Below are 17715 nucleotides of genomic sequence, written 5' to 3'. Positions count from 1 at the left end.
ACTACCAATGCATGGTTTTTAACTCCTTTTCTGACCTGAAGTTTTCAAGGGACATTCTAAAACTACATTAATAAAATGTATTAGGGCTCAAACAGCAGGGTGAAGTTCAGTGGTGGAGGCAAGGGCTCATATTCAGAGCTGTGAAAGAAAGAGGGGAGTGAGGAAGACAGGGAGAAAGGAAAGAAGAGGGGAAAAGAGGAGGGAGGGAGGGAAGGTGGAAAGAGGGAAAGGAGGGAGTAAAGATGGAGGGAAGGAATGAGGGAGGAAGGGAAGAAGAGAGGGAAGGAGGAAGAGAGAGAGAGGAAGTAAAATAGAGGAAAGGAAAGAAGGGGAGGAAGGGAGGGAGGGAAGGAGGGAGGGAGGGAGGGAAGGAGGGAGGGAGGGAGGGAGGGAGGGAAGAAGTGAGGAGGGAGGGAAGGAGACAGACAGACAGACAGGGCGCTTACTGGCATGTGTTACATGACCTCTCCTCTCTCTACACCTGAAAGGGTGCCAAGGCTCTGACCATTTATGTGTGTCTTGCACGCTGACTGAATTTTGCAGTCTACAGAGTATTTCTCAATTACTCTGTCCTCTGTTCCTCACATCGCCAGGAAGGGGTCAGGGGCTGCTGTCCTGATGTATGGATTAAAAACAAAACAAAAACTAGGGTTTAGAGAGCCCAAGGGACGGACCTGTGGAAGAATCAAATGAGACCAGTATGTCAGCTGATTGGCTATCCAATCGTCCACTCCTCTATGTAGCTGATTGGCCATCCAAGCCGTCTTCATTCCTCCTACACAGCTGATTGGCCACCCATTTATCTTACGCAGAGGGGGTAGCTTTCACAATCACTACATGTTATGCTCAATCAATGTGAGAAGCAAACTAAGTCATAGCTCACCAGAACAATCTTGAATTTTCTAGAATATTTCATGTTCCTCCCCATCTGTGACTTTTGTTTACACACTTCTGATGTAGAACCAAGGGCTAAGTAACATGGTGGCTGCCTTGTGTATGCTTTCTGGGAGCCTGAGGTACCCCATGTGAGTCCATGAGTCTGTCCTCTCTGCACTGGTTTCCACCCTCCTCAAGTTACCAGGCATGAGATAGAAGCTGCTGGAGCCTTTGATCTGGGATCTCTGACTTCAAAGACTAAAGAATCACCCTCCAAACAGCCCTTCCCCAGCAGATGTGCTGACTCAAAATCAGCTGTCAGGATGAGTTCCTGGTCTGCTTTAAACAAAGGAACAAACAATGCTTGAAACAGGATGAAGGAAAGTGCACTCGAGCACAGAGATATGTAACCAGGCAGGCAGCCGCCGCCACCCACACTCACACGGGCCACGCCATGCCCTACAGCACCATTTCTCACCACACAGAACCTGGCTGCTTAGAGGGCTAAGTCCAGATCTGAACAGAAGTTCTTGGGATCTTCACAAGTACAAGCTCCTGTCATCCAAAAAACGAGGCAACTTCCAAAGGCTCCTGGGGACATAATCACAGGAGAAACCAGTCTACCTTAATACCTTCTCGCTTGCTAAGAAGTTGCAATTACTGTATCATTTTCGAATAACTGAGCCAGGCAGTGGTGGTGCATGCCTTTAATCCCAGCTCTAGGGAAGCAGAGGCAGGTGGATCTCTGTCCATTCAAGGCCAGCCTGGTCTACAGATCTAGTCCCAGAACAGCCAAGGCTACACAGAGAAACCCTGCCCCACCCCCAGAAGGAGAAGGAGAAAAAGAGGAGAAGGAGGAGAAAGAGGAAAAAGAGGAGAAGGAAGAAGAGAAAGAAGAGGAAGATGAGGAGGAACTGTGATAAATTGAGCCTAAGGAGTTAAGGATATTAAAAACTATTTTTAGTTTGGTTTTGTTTTTTAGATTTATTTTATGTGTGTGAGTGTTTTGCTTGTATAACATATATGAAGGGCAGAAGAAGGAGCCAGATCCTCTATAACTGGAGTTCTGTTGGAGGTGAGCCACCATGTGGGTGTTGAACACTGGACGGGGTCCTCTGCAAGAGTAACTAATGCTCTTAACCCCTAGGCAGCTCTCCAGCCCCTGGCTTAAAAACAACATCTGTGCTCTGTCTTCACAATAATAACTGCAGGGCAAACAAAGAACCGAGTGGAGAAACTGATTCCAGTTAACAAGCAAAGAAGAAAGATCTGATGTGACACATTGTGTAGATTTATGTTAAGGCGATACATGGTTGCACAGGAGAGAGATGGGTGGGGAAAGGTGGGAGATCCGAAGTGGAGGGAGAGGAGGAGGAGATTCCTGGGGAGATAGAACAGACGTTTATGGTGCATCTCTTCATAGATAAGGTTGTAATGAATGTTTTATAAGGGATGGAGTTGTACAAGATCTTTCGACTTATAAAGGTTGGAAAATTATGTTATGCCTGTTGGATCAGAGTAGTTTGGTGTGTTCTTTGATGTGACTACTTGACTGAGTTCAGAAGCTGTACTGGTGGAACACATAAAGCCCATCACAGAGTTGGGATGTGTGTGTCTAGGCTTAGCGACAACCCACCAAGGGGAAATGACAACCATCCAGGTGGTCGTATCCACCTGGGACAGAAACAACAGGGGCAGTGGAGTGACCCACACATAAGTTCATAGAGGTGTCCTAGAGCGCCACGTGGTGTGGGGACCACATGTTTATGCTCAGCCCCACTCTAGAGCAGCGTCTGTGGAGTGAGACTACAGGAGCCAATGAAAGGTTAAGCCATTCTTTTAATATTTACTGCAACAATATTGAAGCTCCTGATAGATAGAGGAATTAAGTCCAGATGGTCACAAGAAAGCAGACTATTCCTGTGGAGGCAAAACCAATGGCATTGAACACCAATGTTCCCTAACATTTGAACTTGAATCTGCCCAAACCTCAAGCCCCATGTTACAAGCATGCAGAAAAACCAAATGGCATCCACACATGCTAGAGACATCCATGGGGATTGCAACAACAATACCACATCTTCTACCCCCGTGTACAAAACCACAGAACCAGTGCATTGGCTCCCTCAAAAGAGCCAGATTTGCTTAGATCCCAATATAAACAAACTGTTGAAGAATAAAATTGATGTGATAACCTGGGAAATACAAACATACTCCATGAAGTTTGAAGTATTCTTTTCCTATGAGAAAATGGTTTATGATTGCCTTTTGTTTTTATCTTTCAGTTTGTACATACTGAAGCATCTAGAGATAAAATCTGGTTCCAGGAAACTGCTTTGAAATTTTTGGAAGGGAGAAAGGTTTGGAGGGAGGCAGCAGGCAGGTCAGGTGATGACCGAACACGCCAGCCAGGTGGTCAGTATGCTAAGTCCATCATCTTTAACTTGTACGTGGTTTTCATCTTTTCATGAGAAAATATTTTTAATAATTTATTTATTATTATTATTTTATGTACATTGGTGTTTTACCTACATGTATAAGAGAGTTGGATCCCTGGAAAAGCAGGAGTTATAGACAGTTGTGAGCTGCCATGTGGGTGCTGAGAATTGAACCTGGGACCTCTGGAAGAGCAGTCAGTGCTCTTAACTGCTGAGCCATCTCTCCAACCTAACATGGTTTCTTTTCTTTTCTTTTTGAATCTTACTTTCAAATACTTTTCAGAGGCATGGAAAATGCTTACAATAAAAGGAATAAATATAAGGGGGTGGGTATAGGGAAATACCAAGGATGTAAGAGACAAACGAGGAAGATCCAGTGAAATAGTCACAGTGTCAGTGTGACTCCAAGTGAGCTCATTCCTTCATCCCCTGGGGTTCCCAGACTTTCTGCAGTTTGCATTATCTAACCTGGACAACTCAGGGCCACTTTATTCTAACAGTAAAGTACTTGCCATGCAAACATAAAGGCTGTTCAGATTCACAGCACCCAGGTAGCCAAGCCTAATAGCACACACATTTGTAACCCTGGTTCTGGAGAGGCAGACAGCTAAAGACAGGAACATCTTTAAAGCTCACTGGCCAGCCAGAATGCCAATCAGTGAGCTACAGGCTCAGTGAGGGACTGGTCTCAAAAGTACAGAAGGCACCTGATGCTGATCTGTGGCCTCCAGTTGTGTGTTCACACCTACACAAAGACATGTGTGCACACACACACACATTCGAGCATGAGAGTGAACAAACTGCAAACTCCTCTTGAGCCTTCACAAGTGCACACATGCACACACATACACACTCATGCACACACACATACACATGCATGTGCATGAGTGAACAACTGCAAACTCCTCTTGAGCCATCACAAGTGCACACATGCACACATGCACACACATACACACTCATGCACACACACATACACATGCATGTGCGTGAGTGGACAACTGCAAGCTCCTCTTGAGCCTGAGCATGTGGGCTAGCACTCTCCTGTGCACCCTCACACTTAAAACTCTCCTCCAGCCTGATACAAGAGTGTCTTCCATTATCATTGTGAGGTTCCTATCATGCAAGAAAAGATTGTTTATTTATCCTCCCAGAGTTTGGCTTTGTTTTACTTGGTTAATGAAAAGGTCCAAAAACTGCATATATACGGCTCCCCAGTGCCCAGAAAGGAACAGAAGCCAGAAGCCAGCCAATAGTTATTAGTAGGAACTTGTTCTAGGAGCTTTTATTTATTTATTTATTTTTGCCTGAGATATTGTGGTTTTTTTCCCTTTGGCTTTGGTAAAATATATTATTCCTTTTATATCTTCCACACACTCAAGAATGTAGGTGTTACACTTGTGCTTTTGCTATCAGTGTCTTTTATGGGACCTTCTTCCAAATAGAAATTTCCCAAACGTAGCACACATAAAGTTATGGGCAGGTGCTATGTTGCACACCACCCTAGAAAGTTCCAGAAGGGTTGGAAATGTGGACGAAGCTGTCATTCTGACCCCCACTAAAGCATTTATACCCCTACTCCAAGAATGTCTGGCTAGATTTTTTCCTCGATCGCTAAGATTGCTTCTTGGTTTTGTTCTGTTTTGGTTTTCCTCTTTTGCCTGAGGAGAGTTGACCTGTAAGTAAAATCTTAACTGGGGAACTTCCTGGATTTCCTACGTGGAGATTGTCACCCCAGTATCTCCATGGTGCATCTGCACATGTGTGGCCGGAAAGATTAGACTATCTCGCTCCTCTGCTCCCCAGGGCTGTCATAGCACGTGTGTGTGTATGTGTGTGTGTGTGTGTGTGTGTATGTGTGTGTGTGCATGTGTGTCTATGTGTGTGTTTTATGTATATTGTGTATGTGTGTGTCCTTGTGTATGTGTATGTCTGTGTATATGTATGTGTACACAAGTATGCATGTGTGTATATGTGTATGTGTGTGTCTCTGTATGTTTGTATCTATGTGTCTGTGTATGTCTTTGTCTGTATGAATATAGCTTATCCAAGGTAGAATTATTTACCAGATCTCCGTTTCTCAATCATAGGCACATCTTCCAGGACCACAGCTACCCCCGTAGCTCCAACAGAATAAGTTGTTTACAAAATGTCAACCCAGGTCAAATGACTTTTATAAGATAGCATTTCCATTTGCAGGGAAAATGGCAAACTGTGAAACAAGCTGAAAGGTGGACCAGCACTCCTCAGGAGACAGATAATCTGTCTTCTCATTCATGAGCCCATGGTACAGATGTGAGACAGGCATCAAAGCCCAGCCACAACCACCTGGGAAGCAAAGCCGACTAGTGGGTGAACAGGGACAGCATACACCGCGTGCGTGAGTGAACAGGCCTTCACTGTTAGCCCTTGTAGTGACTGTTCCTAGTTGTCAACTTATCTGGAATGAACTACAATCCAGAACTGGAGGGCTCACCCGGGATCCAGATCTTGAGGCTGGAAGACACAAGTTTCTAACCTAGATTTTGGCATGGAGATCCTGAGGCATAGTGGCTATGAAAAGCTTAGGCCCAGGATAAGGTAGTACATGTCTTTAATTCCAGGAGACTAAGACAAGGACATCTCTGAGTTTAAGGTCATCTGGGATAAAGCAAGTCCCAGATCCAGGCGTGGCAGTGCACACCTTTAATCTGGGTCACACTTTCTGCTGGAGACCTACATAAGGACATTGGAAGAAGAAAGATTGGCTCTTCTTTGTCTGCCTGCATTTACTTTGCCAGTACATCTGTTGGAACAAAGACCAGCTGAAACAACCAGCCTCATGGGACTGAGCAACTACTAGATCCTTGGGCTTCCCATCCACAGCTGCCCATTGTTGGGGAGTTAGATTACCAAGTGTAAGTCATCACAACACATTCCCTCAATATAGAGAGACATTCCATAGGTTCTGTGACTCTAGGGAACCCTGACTCATTCAGCCCTGTACAGCAAAATAAACAGAGCTGAAAAAGAAAGGAAGAGATGTGTTCAAGTCTAAATGCCTCGGGATGTGACCTGATCACAAGAAAGGGGACTTAGCAGAGGTAACCAAGTAAAATGAGACCCTTTTACAGGGTGGGCCTAGCCTAGCCATATGATGGGTATGATTTCCCAGACAAGGGGAAGGGTACTGAAAGGCTCAGAGAAAAAGCCCCTCTAGGCATGGGGTTTGAGAAGTTGGGAGACCATGCGTAGATTGTCCCCAGCCTCTCCTGAGGCTCAGCCTTGAAATCAGACCTTACATCAGCTGGGACACAATAACCTTCCCATTCCGAAGCCACAGAATTGATGAAACATTGTTACCATATCCCAAAGGCCACTCATACAGACTGAACTGTGACCATTCCTCTGACTAGCTTATGTCTGTCACCCCCATATGCCAGCCCAGCTTAACATCCCCAAACCCTGTCATTCTTTTGGCAGTGACCCCTCACAGTTATGGTGTCTGAAGAGCTTGCTCAATATCAAGTTGACGGTGTTCACAAGCATCACCTAGTGCACTCTGAGTCCCATATGTAGGTATAATGCTACTCTGAGCTGTATAAACACTATTCTTGTATTATTCAAATGCTGAGTTCTCTGCTCCCATATCCAGTTGCAATCTGAACACGGCATCATGATGCTTGTTCTAAGAATCTCGGGTCTCAACCAGATATGGATGCCTCCTCAGGGGCTCTGCCAGAGTCATACAGATACAGCTGAGCATGCTCACAGCTAACCTTCAGACTGAACACGGGGACCCAAATGAAGGTCTAAAGGAGCTAGAGAAAGAACTGAAGGAGCTGAAAGGGTTTGTAACCTCATGGAAAGAACAACATTATCAACCAACCAAACCCTCCACAACCGCCATGGACTAAAACACTAACCACTGAGCACACCTGGGGAGACTCATGGCTCCAGTTGCATATGTAGCTGAAGACAGCATTGTCTGGCATCAGTGTAAGAAGAAGCCTTTGGTCCAGTGAGGGTACATTTTCCAATGTAGGAGAATGCCAAAGCACTGAGGTGGAGAGGGTACACCTTCGTGGAGACATGTGGAGGGGGAGGGGATAACATTTGAAATGTAAATACAGAGAGTAATAAAAATGAGCATGGAGAAACTAAAATAAAAGAATGTCAGGTCTCCATGTGGTGTAAACATTGCTCCCCATTTATTCTCTGATCAGCCAGTTGCTGAGCAGAGGAGAGAGAGTGGGGCTGGACCTCTGACCCCAGCCCGGGGATGTAAGAGAGGATTTCCTACCAGGAGACCCTATGGAAGAACACCTAGAGCAGAGAGAGCCGCTGAATACTAAAATGCAAATGTCTCAGGGATTTGGCTGGGAGGTAGACAAGTTATCCTAGAGGATTAGAATGGATTAATAACTGCTCGGCAATTGTGCCATAAAGCTTGATTAAATAAATCTTATAGTCTCTGCCTCATTTATTTGGAGCAAGCAGGATAAAGAAAAATTATCACTTTTAAAGTTGCAGTAATTCTCATATGCACAACTGATATTTTCAAGGTGTCACAAATATTAGTGGGACACACACCTACTAAACATTTAGTTGTTGTGGCTCTAAAATTATACTTTAACTGGGCATCTTCTGTGTTACTTGGCAACCTTAGAAAGATGCATGCTTGGTACCATGAGACAACCTGGGAGACCTTCCATGAGGCTTGGCTGAGACCCTGCTTCATCTCCTAACTTCTAATCACTTCCCATACGTACAGGGGGAGTGGACACTTTATGTCCCCAGCAGAAAGCTTGAATTCACATTTTCTAAGTACATGAGCCATTTTTTGAAGCTGGAGAGATGGCTCCACAATGTGTTTGCACATAAGGACCCTAGTCAGTCAGTACCCACGCAGACAGGCGGGTGTGCAGACATGTGCAATCGCAGTGATGGGCACTAGAAGCAGGCAGAGCCCAGGGGCTTTGCTAGCCATTGCCAGGCAGCCTGGCTACTTGGTGAGCCCCAGGTCATGGTGAGAGGCCCTGCCCCAAAGAACAATGTGGACAGCTCAGGGACTCTCTCGCAAAAAGGCCCAACTTTGATTCAAAACTCTGACATGGTCATACTGGAAGTCTAAGCCTTCGATGAGCAGGGACCTTGCATTTTCCCTTTCACAGAGCACAAATGACAGATACAGCTTGCCCCAGGACAGGTCTCTCTCTCTCTCTCTCTCTCTCTCTCTCTCTCTCTCTCTCTCTCTCTCTCTCTCTCTCTCACACACACACACACACACACACACTCACATACATACTCACACGTGCACTCACACATACACACTCACATACATACTCGTGAACTCACACATACACACACTCACACACACACTCATACACACACATACTCACATACTCACACATGCACTCACACATACACACACTCACACACATACTCACACACACACTCTCTCCTCTCACACACATACACACACACACTCATACACACCCTCTCTCTCTCACACACATACTCTCTCTCCTCACACATACACACACACTCACACACACACACACTCTCTCTCTCTCTCTCACTCACACACACACACACACTCTCTCTCTCACACACACACATGCACTCACACACACACACATGCACTCTCACACACACATATACTCACACATGCACTCACACACACACTCACACACACACACTCTCTCTCACACACACACATGCACTCACACACACACACACTCTCTCTCTCTCCTCTCACACATACACACACACTCTCACACACACAAACTCTCTCACACACACATTCACATACTCACACATGTACTCACACATACACACACCTGTGCACAAGCTGTATTAGAAGACACTGTCACCACCCACCACTGATGATGACCTCTTGCTGCCATTCAGCTCTTTGCTGGGCTCAATCTTGACACCTTTTCGCAGCGCAGGCAGGGATTTCTAGCTCACTTCTGCTTTGACTGAATTAGTGTTGGCTGGTTTAAAAGGTCCATTTTGTTCTGTGTGTGCTGCCCAAGCTGTTGTCTACCTCTTCTTCCAACTTGGCTTGAGGAGTACCCAGGAGTCTCTAACACTGTGGTCTGTAGTTTGCAGGGGGCAGTGGGGATGATTGGTGCCCAGAGCAACTGGAAGGAGGTGGGAACCTTGCTGAAGGCCCTGAGCCTGGAAGGAGGTGGGAACCTTGCTGAGGGCCATGAGCCTGGAAGGAGGTGGGAACGTCGCTGAGGCCCTGAGCCTGGAAGGAGGTGGGAACGTTGCTGAAGGCCATGAGCCTGGAAGGAGGTGGGAACCTTGCTGAAGCCCTGAGCCTGGAAGGAGGTGGGAACCTTGCTGAAGGCCATGAGCCAGCAGATTTGGACCAGGACGGTTCCCACAGTAGCAGTTCCCACACTTTTTTTTTTTTTTTTTTTTTTTTTGATGTGGACCCAGTCTCTCTGCCAACAGCTCATTTATTCTCCAGTCTGCAATTCTTTATCCTTCCCTGAGGTTTCCTCCTCTTTCTTCTCTCCCTCTTTCCCCCACTCCTGTCTCTGTCCATCTGTCTGTCTGACTCTTTGTATGTATGTATATGCATATATGTATGCATATGTGTGTATGTGTGCATAGGTGTATGTATGCATATGGATGTATGTATTCATATGTATATGTGTGTACATGTGTGTGCATGTGTGTGTATGTGTGCATGTGTATGTATGCATATGTGTGTATGTATGTCTCTCTGTGTATGTGTACATGTGTGAATATTCTTATGTATGTGTGTATATGTGTGTATGTATGTCTCTATCTCTGTGTGTATGTGTGCCTGTGTGTATGTCTGTATGTCTGTGTGTGTGCATGTTTGTGCTCACTGAACCTGGAGCTTTTGCCATTTCAGGTAGACTGGGGCCAAGACTGCCTGTCAGCAACCACTTGGCCATGCTCTTTTTGTCAGCACGGAGACATGAGAAGGTCAGACATGTCACATCTGTCTATCACATCAGCTCACATACTGGTAGCCCAAGATCTACTCCGTGGGAGCCATAAGCCCTTCCAGGAAAGCATAAAACACCTATACTCTGGAGACAGGCAGATCCACCTTCCTACGTGTGACACAGAGAAGAGGGTCTGGACATTAAGGTAGGGACCTTGGGCAGACCCTCCCTCCTGGCTCAGGAGACCCCCCTCTCCAGGACCAAGTTAACCAATGTCTGTGTGTAAGCTGCCTGGAGCATGCCGTTTTGTTTCCCCAGCCTCAGAAACTTAATATACAGTCACAGTCATCGTGAAAGAGGTCCCTAGGAGTGATCTGTGACCGCCCCTGCCCCCACCCCAATGGCAAAGCAGTGTTCCCATGAGTTGCAGTTCTTAAGGTAGCAGTTAACCCTCAGGTTCCAGGGGAATCCTGTGGGTCAGAGGTCTGTCTGTCTCTCTAGCCAAGCCTGCACCAAGGAGGCTCCTGACCCCTGAAGAAAGAGAGCCTGACTAGTCAGGGCAGACAGATCTGCCTGTCTCCTCAGGACTCTGATTTTTTTTCCCTTGATCAATAGGGGTAACTTGGAGGAAACCTAGATTCCCAATTATCAACATTCAGTGACCCAGCTTGTTGGCTCAAAGTGAAGGCAAGTCATAGCAGCTGACATGAGATGCTAAGATGGCTGAATTCATTAGTTCTGATGTTTTGCAGAATTGCCTGAGAACTTTTCATGGAAATCATTCCAACATCGTTGACAAGAAGCTTTGGATAATCAAACCACAGGACAAACCGATTACAGTTTAGTGATAGCCTGTGTGTACCCATGCAGAGTTTCCAGTTTCATTCAGCACTAGAAATACCAAACTGTCCTAAAATCCCAAACTATCCAGGCACTGGTATGACACCATACGTGGAAAATGCCATACCATGAAACTTTGCTTCATACACAAAGCATGGAAAATATTGTACAAAGCTCTCCCCGGGCTGTATGCATTAGGCTTATATAAACACAGCTTTATGGGTAGACTTGCATTCCTCCCTCTGTCAAGACATTCATCTGTTTTATACGACTATTGCAAAACCAAATTCCAAAGTTCAGAACACTCTAGTCCCAAGCACTGGGGATACGAGGGATCCAACCATTCAACCTGTGCACACATGCATGTGTGGGCACAGCACACATGTGGACTAAAATAAGATGCCGTGTGCATAGCATGCACTAAACATTACTTAGATAAATCTTTAAAGATAGAAGATAGATTCATGGATAGATATTGTGTTACTGGAAATATATGCAAATACCCAAGTTTCAAAGAAAAAGGTTTGGGGGGGGTTGTTTGTTTGTTTTTGTTTTCCTGACTCACACTCTCAGAGGTTGGTCTCTGATGCTGAGGGGCCTGGAACAGCACCATACGAGGCAGCAGTGTGTGGTGAAGAAGGCTTTGTTGCACAACACTGTCCTCCAAGCCAAACAACCGCCATCTTCCTATAAGCAGCTGTGTCGTCTCGCAAATGACCATCACAGCTGCTCGTGTGACCGCTGATGTTCAGCAGTGGAGGAGGGGTCGGGAGGGCAACTGGACCCTCGCCTGAGAGTCTGACAACTCCCAAGCAGCTGGAAGCAGGTTTGTCCTAATTTCACATGGCCTGGAGTGGAGCTACCTGAGGAGGAACAAGAGCTTAGAGGCTGTGGAAGACTTGTAAGGGTCTGTCTGTGTGACTGTGAGAAAGAAACCATCCATGCCTCGTGCAGACTTTCCAGTACCGCCACTTTAAGGTCACCCACATCCCTGCAAGCAGCCCATCACCCATGCTGGAAGTAAGCTCAAACTCGTTCTCCCCAAGGGACTTTGGTGTGTTGTCACTGGGACTTTAAAACGGGGAATGGTATTGGCTAGTCACCCCCACCCACCCTAAAGAGAAAATTCTCGAAACAGGCCTGTCTACATCACGACACCTGGGACACAGAGAGAGGAATCTGAGGTTTCAAAATCTACCCGGGACCTGCCCGGAGTCAGCTAACTTCTCCCAACTCAGCCCCATTCGGTAAAGATTCCACCAGCTCCAGGTAACACCACTTCTGGGTAACACCTCAGGCTGGGGCGGGAAAGCCAACATGCTTGAGACCCAAACAGCAACGTAGATATAGGTGACAGACAACTGAGAATTAATAGACATTCGTTCCCCAAATCTCAGGAACGTGTCTTCCGTCGCTCACTGAAATGAAACGAACTATGAAAAATGGTAGCCCAAGTGGAGTGTGAGCCTGTAACCCCAGCACTCTGGAGGCTGAGGCAGGGGGATAAGTGCCAGGCCAACCCGAATTACATAGAAAAACCCTGTCCCAGCATACGCACACACTTTACTATTTTAATGCACAGGTTAGATAACTGTACGATGTAATAGATTTCCTTTTGTAACACTGTCTTTTGTTTGACACATTTGAAAACATCCTAGAGGTCTGACACCCAGAGGAAGGAAACCCGCCCCACCCCCTCACTGCCCCACTCCCCGCCTCCTGTCTACACTAGAGGCTCCTCTCAGCCACACAGGAGGCAACTGCTCACCCACTTTGAACAAGTGAGGACAGACACCTGGAGGGTGGGGGAAGCTGGGCGCTCCCGTTCTCCACATCCACACTTCGTAATCACGACACTGGACACGGACTCCACGCCGTTCTTCAAGCAGAGGTGGCTTTTCCCACATCGCAGCGTACAGACTGCCAGGGCAGACCAGCTGGTGTGCTGTCCTTAGTGAAATGCAGAAACTCAGGGAAATGAATGCCTTGGGCAGAGTTGCTCCATCTGCACAGAGACCAACGCCCTCAAGCTGTTTAATTCAGAACACGTGGCCCAGGAGCCCTACTTTGGTTTACCTGAGCGAACTGCGCCCTAGACAGTCCCTATCTTCCAGCCTCTTCCAGCTCAGGGTGAGGGCAGGTGGGAGGGGCCCTGTGGGACCCTGTGCTGATTGGCTGTGGCCCGTCCACTGTAGTGCCCTCGCCAGGGAGGCTCAGCAGTGTGGGCAAAGGGCCAATGCCTGACCCATCCACCGCTGGCCTGAGATTACTGCCTCACCTGGGTCCCTACTAAAATAATTCGGGGAGACCGGATTTGGTTGTCTTCTCCAAGATAGAGGACATTTAGGCTGGTGGCCTGAGTGGGTAATACGCCTGGAGCCAGCTTTAGATTCCCCCCCTCCCCCAGGAGTGTGTGCTTCCATGGGGCAGAGGGCGCACAGCCTTTCCAGCTGACTCGGGATGTCTCGCTGTGTCCTACAGACATGAGTAAATCCAAACGAACTTAAAGTAAAAAGTATCTCCCTTCACCGGCCCTCCGGTTTCCTAAACCTCTCTCTAGCTCCTGGGAATGGCCGTCACAGCATCGCAAGGCTGGGAACTGGGGTGTTTTCCTTCGGATGCTAGGTCTGTCTACACTGCACACTCTGTGTAACGAGCCCCTCTGTTTCCTTCAGTCAATCTCCTGAGCACGTGGGACCTGTGTAGGTAGCAAGACTGAGTCACGACTTGCATGAGGCTGGTTCTGCTCATGTCGGATGAGCAAGAACCAAGAAAACTCTCCGTCATCAGCCCTCTGTTACCATCGCGGCTCTCTTGGGAGTCGTGTGGTACGGACGTGAAAATGCTGCCGACAGGCTGAGTGTCCTAGCGAGACTGCAGCTAAAATCGGTGCCTTGGCGAGGGTTACTATTACGGTGATGAAATGCCGTGACCAAAAGCATTGGCTTCCATAACCAGAGTCTCAGTCCACTGCAGGAATCCAAAGCCGGAACGCAAACGGAACGCAAACAGGTCAGGGCCCTGGAGGCAGGAGCTGATGAAGAGGCATGGAGGGGTGCTGCTTACTGGGTCGCTGCTCAGGGCTTGCTCAACCTGCTTTCTTATAGAACCCAGAACCACCAGCCCAGGGATGGTCCCCCAACAATCACGAAGTGAGAAAAACTCCACAGGGTCACCTACAGCCGATCTTATGGAGGCATTTTCTGAGGTTCCCTCCCCTCGGATGACCATAGCTTGTGTCAAGTTGATATGAAACCATCCAGCATAGGAACCGTATAGAGGTCACTGTGAGTTCCAGGACCCGAGCAAAGCCATTGCTTACAACACACGTCTCCATTTCCCCTCCCTTAAAGCCTCTTTGTTCCCCTCTCTGCGTTTCCTGGTCCCTGTGCACACTCACACTTAGCACACGAACATAACTGAGGGCTCGGATCTGCAAGTGAGAGCCACAGTGGTACTTGCTCTTCCAAGCCCATATACAATAGCATCCAGTTCCACCATTTTCCTGTGAATTCCATCATTTTATCTCTTGTCTTTACAGCTGAATAAAACCCCGTGTGGATACCTGCCATACTTTTAATATCCATTTCTCAGTGGGGAGAAGCTTTCCTCAAAACTACGTGTATCTGAAAGTGTCGTAAGACAACCTATTTGCTCTTTAGGCTAATTAAATTCATATCAATTTGGGGAGAAACCGACTACCAGTTTTTGCAAATAAAGTTTTCTTGAACACAGCTAAAAGTAAAACAAACTTTCCAGGTAGTGTTGGGTGTTTCGGGGTGACAACGACCTGGACCAATCACTGGATGCCAAGAATAATGTAACAGGCAGGTGACCCATCCTGTGCCACTCAAGCAGTTGTATGGCTGGCTGCACGTTCTCAGTGAGAACAAGCAGGCTAAAGAGCAAACAGAAGCTTCCTCCATGAAAAGAACTTCTAATCCCTATCTACCATCTCTCTGTCTCTGTCTCTCTGTCCCCTCCCCCACCCCCAGACATAGGCTGATGTGCTCAACCCCTTGGGGACCTCCTTATTTCCCCAGTATTGTGGTTTGTATGGAAAAAGACCCCCACACCCACCTATCGGGTTTGGCACTACTAGGAGGTGTGGCCCTGTCGGAGGTGCTCCGTGTCAATCACTGAGGAGCAGCTTTGGGTCAGGTGGCTCACTGACCCAGCAGTTAAGAGCTGCAGGTCCTTAGCAAAGAGAGGGAGCAGCAGATACTCCCACCCCACCCCTGCCCCTGCCCCCAGGAAGCCCTGTTTCACAATCATCCTGCCCCTGGGGATATACAAAGCCTGCTAAGGCTGGGAAAGGACAGGGCTTGCAGAGTGAGAGGAGAAGGTAGTTGGTACAGCAGACATTGACAGGATCCAGTCAGGCCAGAAGCTGAGCTGAGCAGAGAGGCTGGAACATTCAGTAGTGAGGAGCTGCCGGGAGTGGGAAATGTCTGAAGAGAGGGGACTGTTCAAGCAGGCTGTTGGGGAACTGAGGGAGGGACAGGGGAGAAACTTTGGAAGAGTTTGGGTTGGAAACGGGGTGGGGGGTGGCAGGGAGTTAGGAGAACTGGTTACTGGGTTTTTTGGGAGGAGGGTCATTTGATATGATCTTGTTTGTAATCTCAGCTCCTAGGATTCAGAAGCAGCAGAAGTTCAAAGCCAACCTGAGCTCCATAGCATACCTGTCTCAAAAAAGAGAAAGAAGGTTTTAAAAGAAGAATAAAAGGAGAAATGAGAAGGGTTGTGTGTGTGTGTGTGTGTGTGTGTGTGTGTGTGTGTGTGTGTGTGTATCACAAGCAAACTATGAACTGCAAACTTGGTGCAGGGATTTAGTGTGGCCCCAATCTATTCCCTTATCCTAAAAGCAAACCAGATCCCAAACTGTAGCCTTGGGAGCTCAGCTCCGAGAGGACATCCACCTGAAACTTACAACTGTTCTAATTCTAATCCACCACACGTGAGAAGGAGCCACAGTCATGGCCACAAAGGTGGGTCTGCCACCAAGAATCTCTGCCAAGCGGATCTGCAGCAAGGGGTCCAGCCTGCAGCTGAATGGAAACCAGAGAGGGGCTCTCTAGCCCGGGGGCCTGCAGTTCATTAAGACTAAAGGGGCTCTGAATGAGCCCTTTGTGGATCAAAAGCCTCCATTGGAAACCCAGCCAAATAACCCCACAAAACTGGCTTCACAACTTCTCTAAGAAAACCGTCACTACCCCAAGGACTGAAGACTTTTGTTCCAGACCTTTGAGCCCCCGAGACTCAAGTTACCAAGAGGTGACAAGCATGGCCAGTTGAGCCCACAGCTGTCCAGATGTGGGGAAGCCAGAAAAAACACATCAGCTTCAAAGCCAGAGCTCAGGGGAGCAAAAATAACACTCTCCTAGGTTTTGTTTACTGAAAGAGATACACACCCCACACCATCTAGTGGGACCATACCAGAAACAAAAGCTGGCCATGGACACTGCCATCTGACAGAACCTTCTCCTGTGTCCTTATGTAGTCACACAAAGGTAACTGACAGAGTCCTCCTGGTGCCACAAGCAGGTCACAGATTAGAATCACCAAAGACTTTGCAAGCTCACCACACAGATTCTCATCCAGGTGCAGATTTTCTTCTGTGTAGCCCTGTCTGTCCTGGACTTACTTTGTAGACCAGGCTGGCCTCTACCTCACGGAGATCCACCTACCTCTGAGTGTTGGGACTAAAGGTGTGTGCCACTATCTAGGTGATATTTTAAAGGCCTCTCCAAGTGGAATGAGTGTCCCTCACCCAAATGTATCTGCCCTGGACCTTGGAATGTCACCTCGTTTGGAACAAAGGTTAATATTGGAACACTACCTAAGGTCACCGCCATGCAGTGACCTGTGTCTTGTTGAGAGATGGGAAGAAGATGCTGAAGAGAGGTGGTGGGCGCTGGGCTGAGATGAGATGATGCTGACACAAAACATGGCTGCCCAGGGTGGTCAGAGCCGGTTCCTCCCACACTGCCGGAGAATACGTAATGGGTCCTGCACCACATGGTTATTTGGGAGGTAAGCCTGAATAAATCCACACCTCTGGTGACTGTAGAGATGCCCAAAATTCCAAGTACATGGAGCCTCCGAAGCTGAGATCCATCTAGAAGCCAGAGTGGCTGGGGCAGGGAAGGTTCTAGAACTCTGCATACCCCTACAATCAGCTTCCTGGCTGTGCTCCAGGATCCACATCATAAAGTACTAGTCTGGGTCCTGCAGACTCTGACGTGTCGGTCTGGGTGGTGTGCCTTGCTAGGGAATATTTTTAAAAGATCTCCACGTGCTTTTGATGTGCAGTCAGGAATGTGAACCATGTCTAGAATTAAAGACACTGGAAATTAGACCTGGCTGGGCCCATGTGAAGTGGCCGGGGTAGCTGCTAGGCCCCAGGCCTGTGTCAGCTTCCTACAGTCTGTCGAGTGGTCGTGTGAACGGCTCCTTTGTCTGGTTACCTGGGTGTGTTTTGTACTCAGTTGCATAGTGCTTGGGTCTGTGCATCCTGGTGTGATGTCAGTGCTGCGTAGGTCAGGATCTAGAATCACCCAGAATCTAACACTTCTGGACACATCTGTGATGTTTCTAGATTAAGCTAATTGAGGTGGGAAGGCAGCATTGGCACTCAGTGGGCTCAGGTC

This window comes from Micromys minutus, assembly GCF_963924665.1.
Source record: "Micromys minutus genome assembly, chromosome: 7".
Classification (NCBI taxonomy): Eukaryota; Metazoa; Chordata; class Mammalia; order Rodentia; family Muridae; genus Micromys; species Micromys minutus.
This window is presented reverse-complemented; position numbering follows the sequence as displayed.